Raw genomic sequence first — 17,953 nt, forward strand, 5'->3', positions numbered from 1 at the left:
AAATTGTTAATTAAATTGAAATTATTAAAATTTCAATATTACAATATTCAAAGACTTTCTGCATGTACACAGAGGATTCTTGCCACAGTTATGATTATATAGATAGATTTGTCATCAATAAATTAAAGCCATGTAAACCCATTATATGACCATATAAAATTTAATTTTCAAAATCTGAATGATCATGTACTTTTGTTGGGTTTATTTTTTATTTAGCTTTAAATATCTTCCATACATATATTCTTAGACTGAAGAAATAAAGACTCATATTTTGGCTCAATAAATAATATAGAACAAATTATTTGTTACTCTAAAATACTTGTCCATTTTAAATAATTTTTTGACAATATAGTGAACTCAAATTATACTTTTTACATCATTCTTGGGAAATATTTCTATTTCCATAATTTCAATTAAAGATTTGTTATGAGTTACTGTTGATAAGAAGTTATTAACCATATGGGATGATCCTTCTGTTCTCAAAATTAATTTTATAAATTAACCTGCTAATCATTGCCAAACCATGGTCTATATAAACATTAAAATTAACATTTAAAAATGAGATAAAGCTTTTTATCTTCCAATGTGACACTATTTCTACATTTTTTCTATCTCCTGTGATGATGACAGTTACCACAGTTTCGTTTATCTTTCATACATCAGTCCTAAGCAGGCATTAAGTCCTATGGATTCCAACTTTCCAAAAGATCTTGCTTCTATTTTTATTGCAGATGTCCCAATGTATTGTTTTTTAATTCTAAACACACTTGATTGGTTTCTGAAGCCAAGCAACAGAGATCTGTGATGGAGACAGCAATACAGATTGGATACAAAACTGATTCACGGTCACCAACTTTGAATCAGTCCCCACAAAGTTCAAAGATTTTCTATGACTACTGATCAACTCAGCTTGTATGTTTGAGTACATGTTGTTTCTACTTCGAAATGTTCCCACTTCCCTTAGTATGGCCTGTTTTCCAGAACCTGACTCTTAGCTCACAACTCAAACCACCTACTTCAGAGACAAAAAAGAGAACAGGAATAGAACAGCACTACCTTCCTGATAACAAAGATAGAACCCAAAAATACACAATTTATCTAAATGATAGTGCTCATCTAAATGTGTCTCTGCCCATTCTTTCATGGCAGGTAGATGATTTTGTTGACCCCCATCTTCTTTTTTTTTTTTCGAGACAGGGTTTCTCTGGTAGCTTTGCGCCTTTTCCTGGAACTCACTTGGTAGCCCAGGCTGGTCTCGAACTCACAGAGATCCGCCTGGCTCTGCCTCCCGAGTGCTGGGATTAAAGGCGTGTGCCACCACCGCCTGGCTGACCCCCATCTTCTTAACTGCCTTCTCTGATAAACCCTATTTCCTGAGAGCCACAAGTGTCCGTGTTGTATTGCTTTCCATAAAATTTAAGCTTGGGGAAAATCTTACTCGATCTTTTCTCACTCTTTGTCCACCAACCTCCTTTAATTTCTTAATGCAAAATTATCCAAAGTATGTTCCAGTTTAGATGACTTCACTTTTTAATCCCTTCACTTTACTGGAGTATATAGGCTAGCTTTTATTCAGAGCATATTGAAACTGCAGTTGATGAGATATGTGTCTAGTATTCTCATAATCTACTAGCTTGCAGTATTTAACTCAGAGGAGCAAGGGAAGTCCTGAGAGAATGTGTATAAAGGACATGAGCACAACCATGTCAGGACACCAATGCCTCGGGCCCATGACATTGGCAAGGCCTTCCCAGGGCAGGCTCGGAGAAATGACAAGATTTTCCTTCTCTATGTTGATAAATGATGAACTTTGGCTAAAACCAGTGTTTTCGGAAACTATCAACTGTGGCTTCCTCCTACTTGATGTAGGTATTGTATGCAGAAATGATCAACTACAGCCTTTTCCTCCTAGAAGACTGTAATTTGAGATTAGTGCCCTATAGAGACCTCCTACCAAGATGAGCTAACCTTCCTCTTGCTGTTTGTAATAAGCACACTGAGTTTCTGGGATGCTGCTGGTATGTGTGTCTCCATCTGATTGCATAGCCCACAAGGTCTCTGCTTTTCTGTATATCTGTCATTTCTTTCATTTCCTGTCACTCCAGTGGGATCAGTGTCAAAACCATCCAGGCTGTGGTAAAATTGTTCCCTGATTTTTGCTTCATTTCCCCAGTGATGTCTGGACTCATCAGAATGACCACTTCTCTGTCAGATGCCTTGATGATGTTAGGCAACTTTCCATCCTGTGACAAAACCTAAAGAGAAAGCATGTGCTTGGGCTTACAAATTTATTCTGTGGATTTTAGCTCTGTGAATACTAGGTGAGTAGGGTCATCATGGTAGCATGAGCATGTGACAGAAGCTATGTATTTTATGGTACACAGGAAGCAGAGCCAGAGCAGATGAACAGGAACTGAGTATATCCTTTAAAGCCATGCCCTTGTGACCTACTTCCTCTACCTAGGCCCACCTCAGAGAAATACCACCCCTATTAATACCAACAACAAATGAGAGCAAACCATTAGTATAAGAGCCTTTCATTAGTGCTCATCAAATTGGACCCCCATAATCTTCCCTAAACTCATAAAATATCGCATTTCAATTTTTACCTGAATTATTTTCCCTTCCAAGTTAATTGCTTAATCGTATTCTTCAAGTCTACTGAAGAGTCTCCTTACTTGTCTGACTATAAATCTGCTTCAACCCATTCTACACTGCAAACTGCAAAGTCTCATAGTCCATTTCCATTTCCATATCTATGGTCTTCAACCTTGCATTTTCACATCTCTGTCTATCTTCTTTACATTATTATATTTTATGTCTTTCAGCTGTTAAGTGGTTGGAGAGTATAAGAAATGTTCCTATTTTTAATCAATGTGTACTTCCAAATTCCTGGTATCACACTCAGTAACTATAGGAAGGATTACTGAGTGTATATGGTACTCACATTTGAATCTGCTGTCTATGTATCCTCAATGAGGGTAACTGTACTTCTCAATACCATGGACTGACTATACCCATCTCTGCATAGTACTTAGTACCTTTTATCAGTCTCTCAGAAGGCACACAAGGACTCTGAGTTAAAGCAAAATGAATTTATCATAGTAGTACATTAACAATGATTTCTTTAATCTCACTGTATTATAGTTAAAAATAATCTTTTGTTTTTATTTAAAATTTTTCATACAATGTCTTTGATCATATTCCCCTATCCCATCAGCTCCCAGATCCTCCCTACTTCCCTATCCATCCAATTTCTGCCCCCTTCTCTTTCTTTCTCTCTCTCTAATACAACTAGTTTGTTTATTATTGTTTGAAATCTAAAATGGTCTTATAAAAAAGACACAGAGCCAGATATTGGAGTAAATGCTGAAACATCAGAGAGACAAAGGAACAAGCCACAGCCACTTTTCATCTCACCAACTCCATGAATCCTCTGACTGGAAGCCTTGAGTCCTCAGCCGAAAGGTTATGTAGTATCTGTCTCCTCATGCCTTATATGTTTATTCCGTATATGTCTTTCTCTGCTCAGCAATTTCACTTCCTTCCTAGTGCTGGGATTAATGGCGTGTGACTCCCAAGTACCAGGATTAAAGATGTGTGCCACAACTGCCTGGCTCTGTTAACCTCCTAGACTGAATCGATCCCACATAGTCCAGGGTGGCTTTGAACTCGAGAGATCCAAATGGATCTCTGCCTCCCGAGTGCTAGGATTAAAGGTGTTTATCACCACTGCCTGGCCTCTGTGTTTAATCTAGTGGCTGGCTCTGTCCTCTGATCCTCAGGCAAGCTTTATTTGATACACAATATCTCATCACAGTTTATCTTCAATGTTTGTTTGATTTCTTTCTTTTAAAGGAATTGAATATAAGTGTTGGAACAGTTACCCAGTCTTTTTTCAAAATAATTCTTACAGTATCACTCAACTTTGAACAAACATAAAACAACACAATTAAGTCTTAGTTTATAAAATCATATGAGTTAGACAGTAAAATATGCTCTTTAAAATTAAGGTTTGGTTAATACAAACAAAAATATCTTTTTTAAAAACCAACATTTAGGAACCTGGGGAACATTATGATCGATAAAATTTATCCAGACATGGAAAGACAGATGCCACATGATTTCACTAACATGTGAAATGAATCTAAAGGAGTTGGTCTTAAAGAAGGCTAATAAAACAGTGGCTACCAGAGAGTGGGGTAAAAAAGGCGGGGGGATGGTGAGAGTGAGAGACTGACCCAAGGCATAAGGTTACAGTTGGAAAGGAATAGGGAGTTCCCATGTTCTTCTGCACATTCACTATATCTAGCTAACTCAATAGTATGTATCTCAAAGTACCCAGAAGAAATATATTGACTGCTTCCCCAATACATATGATAAATATTTCAAGTGATATGTGTGTTAGTTACTCTGATTTGATAATTATATATGCATACATGTATTGAAATATCACATTTTTCTTTCTAAATTTATATAATTATGTGTCACATAAGATTAAAATTGAAAAGCACAGTTTAAAAAAATATCTTAAGTCAGTTGATGGTGGCACATGCCTTTAATTCCACCACTCGGAAGGCAGAGGCAGGAGGATCTCTGTGAGTTTGAAGCCAGCCCGGTCCACAGAGTGAGTACCATGCCAGCCAGGACTATGCAGAGAAACTCTGTCTTGAAAAAATATATATATATGTATATATATATATATACATATATATATATATACATATATATATATATATATATATATATATATATATATATATATATAACACCAAGACACAATCCAAGAATGGCGGTGCCCACCTGGAGTTACCACACTTGGCATGTGAAGGCAGGAGCATCAGTGAGTTCAAGCCAGACTCATCTATAAAACAAATTTGAGGACATTTGGGCTACTTGAGACGCTGTTTCAAAACAAAACAAAAATCCAAATGAAATCAAAAACAAAGAAAAAAACAAATACAATATGTAATAACAATAATAGAAGAGACATATGCATACTTAATAGGTAAGAGGCCCAACCCTATACATGCACATAAATACTTGAGCTATTTTAAGCATTTTCAGAAGCGTGTTTTATCTACCAGCAAAACAGAAGCAACAAGTGCTGTATGTTTTGTTCTGTTCATTTTGCTGAATAGGGTCCCATATGGCTTAGTCTGGTCTCAAGCTCACAATGTAGTTGAGGATGATCTTTAAGTCCTGATTCCCCCTGCCTCTGTTTCCCAAGAGCTGGGATTATAGGCATACATTATAATGCCTAGACTTTATTTTTCTTTATTATTCATCGTTAATTATGTTTGCTTTATTTGATTGTATGGTCTCATTTTACTGTCAGTTCAAATCCATAGTCGATTTCCGTAAGTAGCTCCAAACAAATGGAGTGATTTGCAAAAACTGGATTTTTAATGAGTAAGCATCTGTGTTTTTATTACCAGTAATTTGAAATCAAAATTGATCGTTTTAATATACCAGACTTACATAGGGTTTTTTTTTATAGTTTTATGATGTTCCATTGCATAAAATGTACTCTCAGAATGCATATGTTATCTGTATCTATTTACCTATACATACACACTTAACATTTATACACATATATACATATACACAAATATGTGTAAACATGTTATAGGAAATTAGGGCTCTGGGCCTGTATATAGTATACATTACTCAGCTGTCTTGAGTTTTCCACATTGTAAATTTAGAGTGTAGTCTGGACAGAGTACATATTATTAAATCTAAGTAAACTATTTTATAGGCAAACAGTAGTTTTATATCTAATGAGTTTCAGAGCTGAAAACAAATAAAAACTCTACCATCTTTATTCAACTGTAATTTTACTTTCCATCCCAATTACACACAAAAAAAAACCCGCAAAATAATTGTAGATCTCAAAAAAGTTAAAAGCAAAGAAATATCATAAATTTCTAGTATCATCATTAAAAGTATAGTTTTGGAATTTACTTTTGAATGGCATTTCATAAAGGACAGGCTGAAATTCCCTTACTTAAATGAACTCATAGTTTGGTTTCCTTTCTCAAAAAAAATACAACAATGAATAGACATTAAAATGCAGGAAATTACAAGAAGTGTCTTGTCTTCAAATTTAATTCAAATAACATCAAATTAAATTTAAATGATCTTTGAAAACACAGAAAGGGCTCATACTAAAAAGGCACACTGCCATTTAAAACCATAATTAAGTTTTCCTTTGATAACATGCCAGACATGGTGACATTCACTTTTATACTTCCTTTTAAAAATATATACCATTTTTATGTATAAAATCATCAAGCAGCCTAGAATCTACAGGTTTTTATTTCCCTTCGTATGCTATTCCTCCCTAGAATCACTGTCTGTAAATTTTGGAAACTACTAGAAGCATATTCCCTAAGGTAATCACATTTAAAAAAAGTATGGTGCAGTATCAGGGCCTCTGCAGATTTGGAAATGTTCCAAATTACACTGGGTCCTGGGACAAAACAACACCAATTTATAGCCATATAAGGATGCAGTGAAAAGCACAACCAGCTCCATGTTCTGTTCTTCATTTTGAAACAAAACTTTGTTTTTCTAAACCATCCCTAATGGTCTGTGTGTAATTACTACTGTTGGCTTTAAATGCCATAAACGTAAAAACAGATTTATTATCTTACAGTCCCGAAAGCTAAAATACTAACATCTTCACTACCTACAATGTTCCAATAACCTCTACTCTTTTGTTTTCCGTCTACAAAGATCTGAATATCCTGTACTCACTGGGAATTCTGGGATAAGAGCTCCACCTCAAGATTCTTCATTGACTCATAGCTGCACAATCTTCTTCATCTATGAGGTTCCCCATGTGCAGGTTCCAGGGATGTAGGCATTTTGAATTGGAGCATCTGTGGTGGCCTGTTTTTTCTGCCTATCACAGATGACAAAGACAATTTCAATTTCACATTCAACATGTTTAGATCTTTGGAGGAGACATGATTGAAATCTAGAAGACCACAGAGCTTCAGCAGAGAGAATACAGTTTTGGGGCCACCAGTTATTAATGGGTTCAGATACCAGAGCTCTTTCTCATCAGCTTTCAAATCTGTGGTAAATTCGAGGCTCCATCCCTAGAGCTGTTTCAACATTTCTTCAGTGAAGGTCTAAATAAGATACAAGACAAATGTTCCTTACAGGGACTATAAATATCTTGTCTAACATATTTCCAAATGCCAGTTGTTGATATTATTATATTAACTCATCTGTTATTTTCTGGGACATACTGTGATATAAAGATTTGACAAGATATGGTTTGAGTATGCTCAGAAACTTGTCATTCTTGTTACCAGCCCATAAATGCATTCACGCTGGATACCTCAGTGTGAAAAATGAGCCTTTACAGTGGCACAAGGAATGTTTCAAAGTGTCTTTTCTGCTATTTGATTTTGCAAGTCTGAATAAATAATAAAAATGAATATCAATTGACTTCCAAAAACTAGCATTTGATGGTTATTTCAGAGAAGTGGCTAAAATATGAATATTTTAGTAAGCCGTGTCCCACATACTTTCTAGCATTTTGATAATAGTAGAACATTTAAAAAACCTATATTTATACTTATAAGAATATTTGTACAACAAGAATGACCCATCCATATCACAGAATATTTTACCAATTCTTGATAATCTTCATGAACTGATGAAGAAAACTCTTTAAGTGGTGTTAGAGAAGCACGTTGTGCAATAGTAGAGCATAATACTACCTTTAAGAATAATGTACCTAGCTAGTACATATTTGTAAATTATAGGTATATGAATGTGTTTGTAATTAGACAGACAGGTAGATGCAATGAAAACTTGCCAAAATATGAGTAATAAGTATTTCTGAGTAGAAATATGAGATTTGAGCAAGGTGAAATGGAGATTACTATTTCACTCAGTAAATTTTTATTCATTAAATTTTTAAGTAAAATTTTGACATTAATTTATTGTTTTAAAATGAAAGTTTTAAAAAGTAGAAAATTGGGACTTAACTATAAATTCAAGTGAAAGTAGGGGGAGATATAAGTTTTAAATCTTTAAGCTAAGGGATCAAGCATAAATTATCAGTAGGGTTCATTCAGGTAGAAGTGTCTGGAAAAACCATTCCAGAAATGCAGAGCATCATAAAAACAGGCACACATTAATGCATGTGCACACACATAATTGCTTCATTCAAGATTAGACTGCCTAAGATGAGAATATCTTTGGTTTTTCTGCTGACATTCAGGACATAAACCCTTGCAATTAAGAACTTAACAGCTCTCTTTATGATGGGGATGGCAGTGATGCCAGCAGAGTACTGGCTCAGCTTTTATGCAAGTTCTAACTAAAACGCAATTGATTTTCAAAGTGTAATGCAATTGTTTTGAGAATCATTTGATTATCTCCTGTTTATAACCACAGGCTTTGAATTCACAGAGATCCACTCTGGAGAAAGACTATTCCAGTTTAACTATTAAGACTTACTTGAAGCTTAAGCCAATTAGAGGTGAGACAATATAAACACTTACATTCATTCAACTGTTTGTTGGCTTAAATGACATCACACATTGTACTAAGATCAGGAATAAAATCAAATTCTTGACACTCAAGGATTTTTGTGTAATAGAAAGGTATGTACGAGTGAGTTGGCAGGTAAGTTTTAGTAAACTGTTTAATAAAACTTAAGAAACTGAAAACGTTGTTACTAGAACACAGAGAAGTTCTTGTCCATGCTACATTTGACACAAAAGGACTTCATAGAGAATTTTGTGATTTAATAGATTTGAGATAAAACAAAGAAACAAACAAATAAAATCAAGCAAACAAACAAAACAACTTCAGCTGAGAGAATAGTTAGGAGGGGATTGCTGCTTAAAAATAGAGCTATGCCAGAAAAAAAAATAGAGTGATGTATTAGAACAATATCCTGTTGTTCAGACACATTTATCATTGAGCTGCATTGAAGGCAGATTCACTAGAGTTAGAGCTGGGGAGAAAGGAATCCATGATACAGAATGCACAGAGGCCCCACGTCATTGATTTCTATACTCGTTCTCCCTGTGTTACTTGTCTCTAGATGACTCCTCCTTGCTCTACTCCTAAGGCTCTCCCTTTGTTTACATCTTTAATTCAATCTCACCATCTTAACACTTCCTACTGTCTTGTCTTTAAAGCTTCCAAACCAATGACCTTCATAAATATCCTGTTTTATATTGATAAAGGTATAGATATTAATAATATTCTATATATATTTAATCAGAATAAAATTTTTAAAAAAACCTAGGTGTTGAAAATTCAGGAAGTTTGGGACACAATAAAAAGTTCAACCCTACATACACATCACAGGTATAGAAGTAGGAGAAAAAACCTCAGGTCAAAGGCACAGAAAAAACTTTAACAAAATCATAAAAGACAATCAAATCAAAGTGAAGAGATACCTATCACGGCCATAAATATAAAATCACGAAAGAATAAAGTTGGATATCAGCAATAAAAGAAATGACAAAAAATATAACAACTCACAGACGGTAAACAACATACTACTCAATGAAAACAGGGTCAAGGGAGACAGCAAGAAAGGAACTTAAAAATTTCTAGAATTGGATGAAAATAAAAATATGACATACCAAAATCTGTGGAATACAATGCAGACAGGATGTTAACCTATTTTTTAGACATAATTTCTCCAGGGCATATTATAATTACTTAGGAAACCTTTTATATCCCACCTTAGTCTTCTGAATTCCACCACTAATCAAAGTGACCTCTGAAGAAATATTAAATATTTATTGGATATCTATTATTAATCATGAGCTTTACAGTGCTATATATGGTAAAAACTGCTAATTTTCATATCAACCTTTAAGAACATATACAAATATTACTCGGTAAAATCACTAGTTTACAAAATAAAATTACATACTAACAATAAATACATTCCTAAAAGGCTGAGCAATTTTTTTTTTACTCTCCTTGTTGAAGGGTGTCACGGCAAAGATCCTTATGAACAATGACAAATTTGCATAAAATTAGAGTTTATCATTAAATATCACAGCTTCTAGAATTATTTCTCTCATATTTTGCTGGTGTAAGAATATAAATAGTTTTAATCTTTCAATACACACCATTTTGATTATTCTACTTGTTACAAAAATTTAGAGCTCTAGAGTACTATATAATTATTGTGTAACAGGTTCCTCTGATTGAAACATTCCATCTTGCAAGGACGTTCCTTACACAGAAAGACAAGCAACTCAAACACACTTCAGGAAGTTTGTCTGAAATTGACTAGATTCACTAGGCCCCTTTCTCCCAGTGTAGGCCATTAAGACAGCTGAGCATCATTCTCAAATAAACCAAGTTGCAAAGAAGACTCTGAGACCAGACCATACACCTGGAAGAGGCAGAAAAATGCTGTGCTGCCTGAAAGAGCTTTAGACCAAGTGAATCTCTTGGAAAGGACATTTTCCGACCTGTAGAACAGTTTTCAACTTTCTGTGTACTGTGCCCCAGGTTCCCAGGTGTCCTGAACTATCACCTGTGAGGGTGTGGACTTTGGTGATGCAGCTTTCTCTGAGTCATTTCTACTACTGTAAGTAACCTCTCACCATATTCCTCTAATGAACCCCAATAAAACACATTGGTTTACCAAACTGGACTTGGGCAGTATATGTACTTTGATCTGTTGTAAGTTCCCTAACTGATGTGAATAGATATGTGTGTTGTTTCTCCCCAGGAAAATCTTGCTATACACACTAATATAAATTACAGATCAAACATAACCTGACATTGCAGTGAGCTTACTGAAGAATGAGTACAAAACCCGAGACATAAACAGTACAAACTACCCATAGCATTCTACTATCGTGCCCCATATTATGAATGGGAATTATAAAAAAGATAAGCCTAGTATGATCAGGCCACTAAGCTGAGACAGAGAACTTGAATTACATATGAGGGCAGACACCTAACAAATGTAACATAGATGTTTAGGTTTGGCTGAAGTCCTCTGATCCTGTTGTGGAGTGGACTAGCATCTTGGTTGAGGTAACTGCAGTGTAGTCAGGGAGAAAAATGATAGGGTTATGGAAAGGTACATTTGAATGTTCGTTACAACAAGAACATACTGAAATGTGATCAGGACCCTAAAAAGTATGCACTTAAAAGACATTTTGAAGAACAAAATAGAAATTGGGTGTTCAATTGATGTTCAAAAGGCAGCTAAGACTCCAGGCAATAGTGGAGATGGTCCCTGAACTGGCCGTCCACGTAATCACATCGATGACTACCCTAATTGTCATCATAGAACCTTTATGCAGCAACTGATGGAAGCAGATGCAGAGATTCACAGCTAAGCACTGGGTGAAGTTTTCAGAGTCCAGTCGAAGGGAGGGAGGAGAGATTATATGAGCAAAGGGGTCAAGATCATGATGGGGAAAGCCACAGAGACAGCTGGCCCGAGTTAGTTGAAGCTCACTGACTCTGGACTGACAGCTGGGGAACCTGCATGGGAACAAACTAGGCCCTCTGAATGTGAGTGACAGTTGTGTGGCTTGGGTAGTGTGTGGGACCACTAGCAGTGGGACCAGGATTTATCTCTAGTGTGTGAACTGGCTTTTGGAGCCCATTCCGTATGGAGGGATACCTTGCTCAGCATCATTACGGGGTGTGGGGGGGGCAGTCTTGGTCCTGCCTCAACTTGATATTTCAGACTTTATTAACTCCCCATGGGAGGACTTACCCTCTCTGAGGAGTGCATAGGGGCTGAGGGGAGGGGAAGGGGAAGTGAGCTGGAGGAGGGAAGGTAGGAGGAACTGTGGTTGGTACATATTAAGAAAAAAAGAAAAACAAGGCAAACTGAGAACTGGCCTGTTGAGTGTATCTTGTGGTCACTTTGCTCTTAATTTGTAGTCTTATTTGTGTGTGTGTGTGTGTGTGTGTGTGTGTGTGTGTGTGTGTGTGTGTGGTGTGAACAAGCAAAATTATGAATATAGAAATTTTGTATGGTTCAATAAGTGCAATATTTTGTTAGTCCCCTTAAAAGATGCATAGGCAGCAAAATTAACCCAATTGTATGGTATGTGGGACCCTGTTATCTGGGACACAGCCGGCTGTGTGGTCACAGTTTAGTTTACTCTAGGCAGTTCATCTCTATTTACTCCTTGATATCCATGAGACTGTGGAAGGCACCAGCATTTGTCTTCAAATATAAGAATGTGTTGTTTGCTGCAGAAGTCACATTTTTTTCTCCTTTAACTCAATTGTAATACATTAAATTATTTTCGTGCCTTGTGTATTTGAGAGAAAATTCAAATACAGAAGTCAAAACAACAACACATCTACTTGTAAAGAGGAAAACCTTAAGTCTGAATAAAATTAGGAAAAAGGCAGACTTCATATTCAACAACACTAATAAATCTTTTCAGAAAAGCTACTGAAACATCCCCCAATTTAATCTTTTATTAGGTTTTTCAGGACAGGCAAAATGAAGTTTTGGGTGTGCTGAAGAAAAAAAAATACAAAGAATTTCTAGTCAATTGTAATATATAGTTACGTAAATTTATTTAAAGTTGAAACAATATTTTCTACTTTAAAACAGAGTAGGTAGAGGATGAACTTACGTTTTATGTAATGAAATGGGATTTAATGTATCAGATTGGTTTAAAACCCAAAATTCCAGGCTAGAGAAATGGCTCAGTGGTTAAGAGTACTTGGTGCTCTTGCAGAGGACATTGGTTTGATTCCCAGAACCCACATGAAGACTTATGACCATCCATAGCTCTAACTCCAAGAGATCCAAAAGCCCTCTTCTGAATTCTGTAGGCACTAGACAAGCACATAGTGCTCATACATACTTAGATGCAGGTAAAACATTCATGTACAAAAAACAAAAAGTAAATAGAAACAACAAATAACAATACAATGAACACATTCAATTTTCCATTGGATTCACCTTACTGTCCCTTCTCCGATACAAACCATTTCCCAGTGATAGCTGGATAATGAAATACTGAGCCGAAGATGTCTCAGCAAGACATCTTCATTTTTTTCTTTTGCAATATGACAATACAGATCAAGTTTCCTCCTCCCTAGAAGTCAACATCTCCTAGGTTCTCAGATTAAATGTTATCATTTGATCCTTCAATCTAAAATTTATACAAGAAATATAAACCTATGATTGATTAATAGCCTATAAATGTTTAGTAATTATTCTTAGGCCTGTTGTTGTCTGGTTGCTAGGTTGTATTTTTTGATATAACATCTCCCTACATAATCTAGGCTGGCCTCAAACTCTGGATGTTCCTGCCTCATCTTCCGGAGTGTCATGATTTTAAATGTATAGCATCCCATCAACCCTGCCCTATGCACTTTAACTTACATCTCTCTGTGTGAGTTATTTTTACCCTAGATATGTGTAGAAACATTTATTTTTTATTGATTTGTATGAGTGTGTGTATTTGTGTTGAGTGAATAAACATACGTGTGTAGGGGACATGCACTGGTGCATATATGTAGAATCCCGGAACAGAGTTCAAGTTTCATTTTCTTTTTTTTTTTTTTTTTTTTGTTTTTCGAGACAGGGTTTCTCTGTGTAGCTTTGAGCCTTTCCTGGAACTCACTTGGTAGCCCAGGCTGGCCTCGAACTCACAGAGATCCGCCTGGCTCTGCCTCCCGAGTGCTGGGATTAAAGGCGTGCGCCACCACCGCCCGGCTCAAGTTTCATTTTCTATCAATCGCTACCTATTACTTTGAGGCAGAATCTCTCCCTTAAGCTGGAATTCAACAAGTAATACTCTTCCTATGTCCAACTTCCTCAGAGCTAGGATTGCAGGTTTGGTTTTTTTTTGTTTTTTTTTTTGTTTTTTTTGTGATTCCTGGCTTGTTACTGATGCTGGAATCTGAGGTCAGGTACTCATGATCATGGTTCACATATTCTTTACTACTAAGCCATCTTTCCAATTTCTGTCCAGATATCTAAAAAAAAAAAAAAACTTACATCATGCTTGATTTTGATACATTGTATTATTAAAGCATTATTTTGGTAATGGTATTTAAATATATTATCTGACTCCTTTGTTGACACCTTGAGAAAAAGACTAATAGTGTTCTCCAAGATTGATTTTTGGTCAAGGACTTGATTGACCAAACATACTGTTGCAGTTTTACAAAATGGATGATAAATTATTGTGAAAATCACAATCAGAATTTTAATAGATCTTAGCAAAGCAAAACAGTGATTGGTACATGAAATGGCAATTTAGGATAAGTAAATATAATGTTTTACATTCCATTTTTAAAAATCAAATTTAGAGCTGCACATAGTACTGCACATCTTTAATCTCAGCACTCAAGAGCCACAGGCAGTTGGTTCTCTGAGTTTGAGGCCAGCCTAGTTTACAGAGCTAGTTCTAGGATAGCCAGGGATATACAGAGAAACTCTGACTGAAAAAATTAAAGTCAAAACTAAGACAAAAAATCAAATTATTATTCCTTGCTTGAACAATTTTTTTGGTCTTATTAGTCTTTTGCTTGTGTATTATAGTTTCTTATTTAATGCTCTGTGTGTATGTGTGTGTGTGTGTGTGTGTGTGTGTGTGTGCATGTGCAAGAAAAAGAGAGAGATTCTTGTTTTGTTCATTTCTCTGTTTCTCTCTGGTTTCTAAAAGAAAATTATGGAGTTGGGTGCATGAGGGTCTGGGTAGGAGCTGGATAAGCAGAAAATGTATGAGAATAAACATTATTTCAGTAATAAATTTTTAAAAATTAAATTCACAAGTTTGAGTAAACTTGATGAAGTTATATAAAAGGTCATAGGCATTTCAGTTTACCATAAATACCTTTGTAAATGGATCTTGAAGGTGTGTATTTAATTTATTTATTTATTTATTTATTTATTTATTTATTTATTTATTGCTATATTTTTGAGAGTTACTGTGTGTCTTATTATATAGTTCAGACTGACTGCAAACTTACAGGAACTTTTTTGCCTCAGTATCACAAGTTCATCATGCCCACCCATTTCCTATATATTTTATATGAAACATTAGCCTCTTTTAGTGGCCTTGAGTATGGCAAGAATAGGTAGGTGTAAGGATAAATGAATTTAATTAGCAAAAAATAATGATATACTTCAAAGTATGCAAAAGAATTTTTGAATATATTTGCCACAAAGTGGTAACTTTTAAGGTAATAGATATTTTAGTTACCTGAATTAATCATTATAAATTTATACACAAATTAAAAAATCACATTGTATCTCTTATGAACATCTACAAAACTTATAAAGTGGTCTTGACTTCTAAATGTATGGTTTCTAGGAGTAATTTGAGGGTTGTGGAGATGGCCTGGCGCTAAGAAACACTTGCTGCTCTTAATCTCAGGGTCATGGGTTCCTGCCCCATGTTGGGTGTCATATAATGGGATTATATAGCTAGCAATCCATAGGGTCTATTTAATGAGCAAAGGAATTTATTTTGGGGGTTAACTCATAAGACAGAATAATGAAATTTGTTGCAGGATCTTGGAAGGGTGGTGCACAGTCCAATGATGTTCTATGGCAAGCCCTGCCCTGGTCCATTCCAGCATCCAAACAATGAGGTAGTGAAGAGAATGCATACTGTGCACTTCTACCCTCACAAGGGTCCCCCAGTGGCTATGTCACAGGGACCTGTACCTCAAGGTCATGGGCAGGTGTAACAGTTACCTGCCATCTCACTAGAGGTGATAGAAGGTGGTTTGCTTCTTTTTGATCTGGCCAATTAGTCCATTAGCTACCAATAAAGAATCATAAAGTGAAGGCATATCTGTATAAAGTAGTACTTCCCCTTGCCTTTGAGTGCAGGCTGGAGTCCCCAGGTTGAACATGCTTCCTTTTAAAAGAGTTTTAAGTTGTATTTCTTATGTCAATCATAGTTTAAAAATTTGAATGTGAGTTTATTAAAACAAGGCAAGGTTTTAAACATTAATACAAAGCCATCTGATTGAGTCCCTCAATGATTTTATATTATCTTCCTTCTTTTTGTTTGTTTTATTAAGAAAAATTTTATTCATTTTACATACCAATCACAGATTCCCCCTCTCTTTCTACCTCCCACCCCCCAAGACTTTACCCATAACTCACCCCCCATTCCCTCCTCCAAAAAGGTAAGGCCTCCCATGAGGAGTCAGCAGAGCCTGGTACATTCAATTGAGGCAGGTCCAAGCCAGTGACCCTGATAACCAAATCACACAAAGATACAACAAAGAAAGAGAATTACATACCAATCTCCCTCATGAACATTGATGCAAAGATACTCAGTAAAATACAGGGAAAGTGAATATAAGAACACATCAAAAAAATCATCCACTGTAGTGGGTAGCTGTTCCAGCTTTGTCCTGGAAGTACTACCCCCATTGAGGCTTCTGGTAACTGTCACACCTACAAGGCAGGGCTGAGACAGGAGCGCTTAAGACCTGAGATCCAGGGCAACACTCCTACACTGTTGGTGGGAATACAAACTGGTACAGCCACTTTGGAAATCAATATGGCGCTTTTTCAGAAAATTGGGAATCAATCTCCCTCATGACCCAGCTATACCACTCTTGGGCATATACCCAAGGAATGCTCAATCATACCACAAGGACTCATGCTCAACTATGTTCATAGCAGCATTATTTGTAATAGCCAGAACATGGAAACAACCTAGATGCCCTTCAACTGAAGAATGGATGAATAAAATGTGCTACATATACACAATGGAGTACTACTCAGCAGAGAAAAACAATGACATCATGAGGTTTGCAGGCAAATGGATGGAACTAGAAAATATCATCCTGAGTGAGGTAACCCAGACTCAGAAAGATAAACATGGTATGTACTCACTCATAAGTGGATACTAGATGTAAAGCAAAGGATAACCAGACTGCAACTCACAGCTCCAGGGAGGCTAGCTAGTAAAGAGGATCCTAGAAAAGACATAGGGGTCACCCAGAGATGGAGAAATGGATGAGATCTACATGAGCAAATTGGGGGTGAGGGGATAATGGAGGACAAGGGTCAGGGGAAGGAGAACTTAGGGGAGCAGGAGGTCCTAGCTGGATCAGGAACAGAGTGGGAGAACAAGGAAAGAGATATCATGATAAATGAAGACACCATGGGAATAGGAAGAAGCAGAGTGCTAGAGAGGTCCCCAGGAATCCTCAAGGATGACTCCACTATAGACTACTGGCAATTGTCGAGAGGGTGCCTGAGCTGACCTACCCTGGTGATCAGATGGCTGAACACCCTAACTGTCATGATAGAACCCTCATCCTGTGACTGATGGAAGCAGATTCAGAGATCCATGGCCAAGCTCCAGGCGGACCTCCAGGAGTCCAATCCATGAGAAAGAGAAGGGATTCTATGAGCAAGATATATTGAGACCATGATTGGAAAATGTACAGAGACAACTAGCCAAACTAGTGGAAACATATGAAGTGTGAACCAATAGCTGAGGAACCCCATGGAACTGGACTAGGCCCTCTGGATAAGTGAGACAATTGTTTAGCTTGAACTGTTTAGGAGCCCCCCTCCCCAGGCAGTGGGACCAGGACCCGCCCTTGGTACATGAGCTGGCTTTTGGGAACCTAATGCCTATTCTGAGATAATTTGCTCAGCCTTGGTGCAGGGAAGAGGGGATTGAACCTGCCTCAACTGAATGTACCAGGCTCTACTGACTCCCCAGGGGAGATTTTGCCTTGAAGGAGGTGGAGATGGGGGCTAGGGGGAGGCTGGGGGTGGGAGAAGGGAGGACAGGGGAATCCCTGGTTGATATATAAAATGAATAGAAAATCTCTTAATAAAGAGAAAAAAAAAAAAAGACCTGAGATCTGGTTGTGCAGGCTATCTTGGTTCCTGGATCCTGGATGCAGAGTTCTCAGGAGACCACACTGGATTGCACTATACCTTTCACGGACCCTGTAACCTGTCCCTTTACTT

The sequence above is a fragment of the Peromyscus eremicus genome, chromosome 19, assembly GCF_949786415.1.
Source record: "Peromyscus eremicus chromosome 19, PerEre_H2_v1, whole genome shotgun sequence".
NCBI classification, from domain to species: domain Eukaryota; kingdom Metazoa; phylum Chordata; class Mammalia; order Rodentia; family Cricetidae; genus Peromyscus; species Peromyscus eremicus.